Here is a 7,802-nt window from a genome sequence, read left to right on the forward strand (position 1 = left end):
TACGTAATGTAACCTTGATTTTATATCCATAGACCTGTTTATTATCAGCCATAAATCCAAATACGAGCTAAACTGACCAAAAACAAAAAGCAATCTGAAAAAATCAGAGCTAATGATCCGTATTATTATAGAGATAGAGTTCATAATGGACTGGTAGGAGCTTAGTCTTGGCTGCACGGATTACGGTAACCCCCAGAGGCGCGCGCTATTTTCGGTGGTGTACAGTCAGCCTAACAAAAATGATCTGTTTAGCTTTTAGAGACATTGAACTTTATTTACAAGCGAATAAAGTTTAACTTAATCCACGCTGTTAGACACTGCCAGTTGTAGCTTACTTAAAAAAATACATAAATTGAATTGACATAAAACTGTATTAACTGTACCTGTACCGACTCAATAGCTAAGAAAAATGAGCTCACTGATTGTTGTTCTTTATAAAAGTGGATCATAACCATTCAACAAGGATTAAAGAGATTTAGACCAAATAAAAAGGCATTTTCCTAGTAGTTTTCATTGTAGCGATTAAATATTACTTACATTGATCACAGGTTTTTTTTAATTTAGCTCTTATAACATATTTAAACTAAGCACATAGTGCTAAGTATTAAAAAAATATCAGTAGGTATACCATAATATCAATTCTATAAAATCTGAATCAATTTATAAACTCTTTAAAAAATTATATGAACTTCATAAAAACCGACCTCATATTATGAAGTCAGTTCCAACTTAAACCGAAATAAAACTAGCATTACTTATTCCGTGCGAATAAAACCGATCGGACGGGGACTTCGAGAAATTCTAAAGAAATCCTTATAGTTTAGCTTTCAAATCTTTTAAGAACCTGGGCCATTTTCACAATCCATTTATATCTTTCAATGCATTTCGTTTCACGTAGACACTGGGTCTCTTTGGTGAATGGAAAGGCTTACTTTCTTATACTTTCTATTTTGAATGATTTTTATTCAACGGGTACTCGTAGCGAATACCTATTTAAAGTGACATCCCCTTTATTCAGTCTCAAAAATAGTCATGACTAGCCAACTAATATAGAATAACTAGGTATACTAAATTCCTTTGGAAATAAGAACCGCTTTTCGCTGAATGCAGCGACCACACATTCCACACCGCACACTTAAAACGCTAAACACGGCGATTGAGTCGCTTTTAGGCTTGACAGCAGTCGCTAAAGTGCATGAAATCGCGAAGCTGCATCGATAGAGTCGCTAAAACGCGCGATTCCGATACCGCATCCGAACGCATGAAGTCGCGAAATCGATTCAGTTGCAAAATCGCCGATCGCTAAAGCTAAAAGTAGCATGTCTGCTATGTCCCTAAATTCACGTCTCAACATAGAATATTTTAAAAGCAACATGTTTAATAATAAGAAATACAAATATTTGCTCTTCCTAATTACAGAACAACTATGATCTTGAATAAACTGAAGCTTTTCAATAAAAACGAGGCGATCGAGGTATTATTTGAAGTCAATAAGGTAGGTACCGGTGAAAGTAATATTGTAGCTATATTTCCCCAGGGCGAGCAAGGTATTGATGCTAGCGACCCGCAATCCGCAGGTTATGACTGAAAATATAAAACAAAAATCAGGTAGGATTCTACTAAGGGAAATCGAAATCAGAATCAGAAAGTTACGATAAAATACTTTGTAACAAACCAAAATACATCCGAGCAAAACCGCAGGCAGAAGCTACTGATGCATTAAATAGTAAACTTCTTCACCTGTGCTATGACCTGAAGAATAAAACTCAAATTACAACCTTACCCCCTGTACAAATCATTATTCTCACTTTAATGTATCGCGCATCTCATGAATCTACGTCCTACTGGAAACGAAAACACCCTTCAAGAGTGTAACAAATGAGAAGATTCTACAAAACCTACTCCGTTTCTCTTATAAAATTAAGTTAAATGAAAATACGCTGTCTTACTAAACAACAACGGATAGGTACGCAATTTGGTTGAATCTGTTGCACCATCTTAATTTAACTTTGAAAAACGTCATAAATCTTTCAAACTTCATACAAAGAGCACCGGTTATTGTTGTTGTTACATTTAAAATAAGATAGAGCAATAACTCTGGCTAGATTTTAGATATTCTGCAAGTAAAAATTTATCGCCAGATATCTGTCGATAAACTTTTACCTTTCCAAAAATAACAATAAAAGAATATGCGAGTTAGAGTCACTAACATAGACTGCTCTACTTCTTTATCGGAAAAAATACTTGTTCACCGCCTTCTAAGTGGCTACAGCGCCATCTTTCGATTATTTTAGGTACTTAATTTCATGTGGAAAAGTGTTCTGCTTTTATTTGTGATACTCTACAATGATTGTGTTAATGTATACGTGATTTAATATGTATTAAAAAAATTCTTATTGAACTAAATAGTCTATTTTTTAAGACAGAATGATTTTTATCAGCTTTGGATTCCCCGACGTAGAGCGGGCAAACGCTATGTGATACTTTAAGATAAAGAGAGACAAGATTTTACTGCTATGAATTACTTTGTAAATACCATTACATAACGACAAATGACTAAAAATAAAAATAGACTTTATCTTTTAAATAAGCGTATAATTTACGCCATGAATTCAACAGTTGACACACTATTGTAATAAACTTAGGAATTAGGGAGTTTATGATTAATTTTTGACTTACAAAATGCTTGAAGGCGTTCGTAAATTAAATTTATTTATGTACAGGAGCTGTGCTTACAAAATAAGTAAGCTATTTACCTTCATCAACTCAGTTTATGGAGCTTTTAAGGGTCGTGTAATGTTGTCTACTGAAACGCCATTCGAATAATAATATTATGGATCGTAAATACGGCCATGAAGGTAAGTTTGGGAAGATAACGTTAAACACCTTGTGATAAAAAGTCACATTAAAATAACATTACTCAGATGAAAAAAATGGGAATAAAATGGTTTCGTTATTCCATAAAGTCCCAATTAAAAATCTTTTTATAGGCAATTTTCATATGATATAGAAACACAAAGCCGCTACAACAAAAGCCAGATTTCTCAGACAGATTGATGGATCCACTAGAATTGCGACCAACAGAGAACTAAAGAAGACTGGCTTTATTCAGACATACATTGTTAATTGTTATGTATGTATATCACAGAATATTGGTTAAACTGGATTAATGTATACTCTACTACACCACAAGGCAACCTCAATATATTTAGCTCAAACATATTATGTAACTAGCTTTTGCCCGCGGCTTTACCCGCGTTAAATTTCGTTTGTCACAAATCGTCTTAAATTATAATATGTTATTTTGGGTTATAAACAATAATACTGTAAAGTTTCATCAAAATCCGTTCAGTAGTTTTTGAGTGAAAGAGTAACAAACATCCAGACGTCCAAACTTTCGCATTTAAATATTAGTAGGATAAGTCTTTACTAAAATTTAAAGTATCAGAACATTTATTTTACATTTTTGAGCGTTTTTGAAGAATCAAAATCCTAGCACACACACGCACAGTAGGTACAAACTATACGCGGAAAATTCAGTGACTTCACAGTAGCTTCATTCCAATTTGCATCGTCCTTTGACACCATTAGCTAATTAGATACTGTTGCTTCTTACACAACTAGCCATTGCATTTTCTGCTTTTAATTACAGAGAGGGGTTATCCGGTAGAGTTTCAAATCATTAGCTTAGTTTACCGAACTAAGGGATAGCAGCCTCTGTGCAACGAAACGTTAGTTAAAGCTACCTGTTTCAAATATAGGCATCTGTGGTGAAAACCTCGTGAAAAAATACTTTTGTAGTCATTTAAATGATTTGATTTGAAATAAAGGGAAGTTGACACTATACACGAAAGTCTTCCTTGATACCTACTACTCAACCTTGGCCGATTAACAACTTGACCTAATGAACGAACAAACCAACCAAGTGTCAATAATTGAACAAATCACAGAACGTAAAGAATTCATTTTTCATGAAAAATACTAGCCACGTAGAATTTATTTTATAAGGGCGAAAAATAAAATGTTTGCACATCTTTGAGCCATGAATCAAATGAATTGTAAAAGGCAAAAGGCATCGGAAAATAAACGCAAGACAAAGATGATTTATGAAGCCCACATTGACGTTTTAATCCGAACAATACGAGTTATCTCCAATTTTATAAATCCCTCTGTAGGAATATTATCTGCGATCCTTTATTCTATTATTAGAATAACCTCATGACTTACGTATAATGAGACGAAGCTCAAGAGGATCATGAAAAAGTTATATAAAAACAGATCCCTTCACGAAAATCCAGTTATAAAATGTCACTACAATCGACGTAACTTGACTTCTCAATAAAAACTAGGTAGAACCAGAAAACCATTTTGGGTTTCATGATGAGAAACGCCTAACGCCATCCGGTGGAGCTTTCCCGAAACATATGTAAGTACTTCCCGAACTGATAGTGCTGCCATCTACGCAGAGTGACGCAAACGTTATTGTGAGTCAGAGTAGACTGTTGTGGTTTATATGGACGACAAAGTCTAAAATTGTGCGTCTTACAAAAAAATCTAGATGGCATTGATATACCTAAAATTAACCTTTATTTCACTCTCCTCATCTCAAGTTGATTTTAATTTTATTTTTTCTTAATTCCAGGGTTAAATAAGTTTATATGACATCCATGATTCATTCATGGATTTTATTAATCCGTTTCAATTAATAGTACTATCCAAGAAAAGCTTCATTCAATCGAAGTTAAAATAAATATTTCTGATTTCACAACATCAGTAAAATATAGAATTAGTAAACAAAACATCAACTAAACGCGAATCGAGTGATATAATAATAAGATTCGGATTCGTAAGCTCGACTATGTTTAGAACTACGAGCATGGCCGTTCGTAGCAGTTCTCGTAGCAGCCTACTACGATTATTGTTGTTGTTACATTTAAAATAAGATAGAGCAATAACTCTGGCTAGATTTTAGATATTCTGCAAGTAAAAATTTATCGCCAGATATCTGTCGATAAACTTTTACCTTTCCAAAAATAACAATAAAAGAATATGCGAGTTAGAGTCACTAACATAGACTGCTCTACTTCTTTATCGGAAAAAATACTTGTTCACCGCCTTCTAAGTGGCTACAGCGCCATCTTTCGATTATTTTATGTACTTAATTTCATGTGGAAAAGTGTTCTGCTTTTATTTGTGATACTCTCTACAATGATTGTGTTAATGTATACGTGATTTATTATGTATTAAAAATTTTCTTATTGGACTAAATAGTCTATTTTTTAAGACAGAATGATTTTTATCAGCTTTGGATTCCCCGACGTAGAGCGGGCAAACGCTATGTGATACTTTAAGATAAAGAGAGACAAAATGAAAGCCTAGTTACTATTCACTATTTTACTGCTATGAATTATTTTGTAAATACCATTTCATAACGACAAATGACTAAAAATAAAAATAGACTTCATCTTTTAAATAAGCGTAGAATTTACGCCATGAATTCAACAGTTGACACACTATTATAATAAACTTAGGAATTAGGGAGTTTATGATTAATTTTTGACTTACAAAATGCTTGAAGGCGTTCGTAAATTAAATGTATTTATGTACAGGAGCTGTGCTTACAAAATAAGTAAGCTATTTAACTTCATCAACTCAGTTTATGGAGCTTTTAAGGGTCGTGTAATGTTGTCTACTGAAACGCCATTCGAATATTATGGATCGTAAATACGGCCATGAAGGTAAGTTTGGGAAGATAACGTTAAACACCTTGTGATAAAAAGTCACATTAAAATCATATTACTCAGAAGAAAAAATGGGAATAAAATGGTTTCGTTATTCCATAAAGAGCCAATTAAAAATCTTTTTATAGGCAATTTTCATATGTGAAGTTAAGCATGTTGCATTTACTGTATTATATTGAGTTGAAAAATCAAAATCCTAGCACTCTACACACACGCACAGTACAGACTATGTATACGCGGAAAATTCAGTGACTTCACAGTAGCTTCATTCCAATTTGCATCGTCCTTTGACACCATTAGCTAATTATAAACTGTTGCTTCTTACAATTAGCCATTGCATTTTCTACTTTTAATTACAGAAGGAGCGTTATCCGGTCGAGTTGGAAATAGCTACAAGTTTTCGTGTTGTGAATAAAAATCTTTGGACAATTTCACACAGCGCCAGCTAGCACCAAAGTAAGCAACTTAATGCTTGTGTTATGGGTGCTAGCTTAACGGATATTTAAATATTTATTTTAAGTTTAAATATATACAGTATACTTTTTGAAGAATTGAATGATATTTTTATCTTTGTTTTGGTGTTTATTTTCATTTCATTCAAACTGGTTCAAGCTCTGAGATCTCTGGAGTCTGTTGCAATTGTCTCTTTTAGTTCATCAGTAAATAGACGAAATAGTCGTCACACGCACTCGGTCTCTAATAAAAAGGCCGATGGGTTTGGCCGTTCCTTTGATACAGGCAGATAGGAAACCTAGGCTACTGTGCAGTAAGGGATGTTATGGATATGTAGTTTCGGTTATGGATACGGTTACGGATATTTTTTTATTTCGAATACTTATCCGAAAGTTTCGGTTACGGTTACGGATATCTGTGCTTTAAAATGCAATTTGCAATAGTTGTCCAACATGGTTCATTCATGGCCGCACACTTTAGATCGAATAAAAAGTAATAAAAAAATAAATATTGATACTAGATGGCATTATAAAAGTAAATCAGACTGTTATGCCTTTGCATATAATGCTATACAAAAAACAATTTCAACTGCCTACATCCGAAACTATCCGATACTTTTGAATCGGTTACGGTTACGGTTTCAGATATTTTTTATTTCGGATATCCGAAAGTTTCGGTTACGGTTACGGATATCTATAACATCTCTGCCGTGCAGGTGCATTTTACCGAAATAAGAGATAGACTGCAGCCTCTGTGCAACGAAACGTTAGTTAAAGCTACCAGTTTCAAATATAGGCATCTGTGGTGAAAACCTCGTGAAAAAGTACTTTTGTAAGTAATTTAAATGATTTGATTTGAAATAAAGGGAAGTTGACACTATACACGAAAGTCTCCCTTGATACCTACTTCTCAACCTTGGCCGATTAACAACTTGACCTAATAAACGAACAAACCAACCAAGTGACAATAATTGAACAAATCACAGAACGTAAAGAACCCAATCCTTTATCATGAAAAATACTAGCCACGTAAAATATCTTTTATAACGGCGAAAAATAAAATGTTTGCACATCTTTGAGCCATGAATCAAATGAATTGTAAAAGGCAAAAGGCATCGAAAAATAAACGCAAGACAAAGATGATTTATGAAGCCCACATTGACGTTTTAATCCGAACAATACGAGTTATCTCTAATTTTATAAATCCCTCTGTAGGAATATTATCTGCGTTCCTTTATTCTATTATTAGAATAACCTCATGATCTACGTATAATGAGATACGAAGCTTAGGAGGATCATGAAAAAGTTATGTAAAAGTAGATCCCTTCATAAAAATCCTGTAATAAAATATCACTACAATCGACGTAACTTGACTACTCTAGAACCAGAAAACCATATTGGGTTTCATGATAAGAAACGCCTAACGCCATCTGGTGGAGCTTTCCCGAAACATATGTAAGTACTTCCCGAACTGATAGTGCTGCCATCTACGCAGAGTGACGAAAACGTTATTGTGAGGCAGAGTAGACTGTTGTGGTTTCGATGGACGACAAAGTCTAAAATTGTGCGTCTTAATCTAGATGGAAATCTAGATGGCATTGATGTACCT

This window comes from Ostrinia nubilalis, chromosome 7 (assembly GCF_963855985.1).
Source record: "Ostrinia nubilalis chromosome 7, ilOstNubi1.1, whole genome shotgun sequence".
Lineage (NCBI taxonomy): Eukaryota > Metazoa > Arthropoda > Insecta > Lepidoptera > Crambidae > Ostrinia > Ostrinia nubilalis.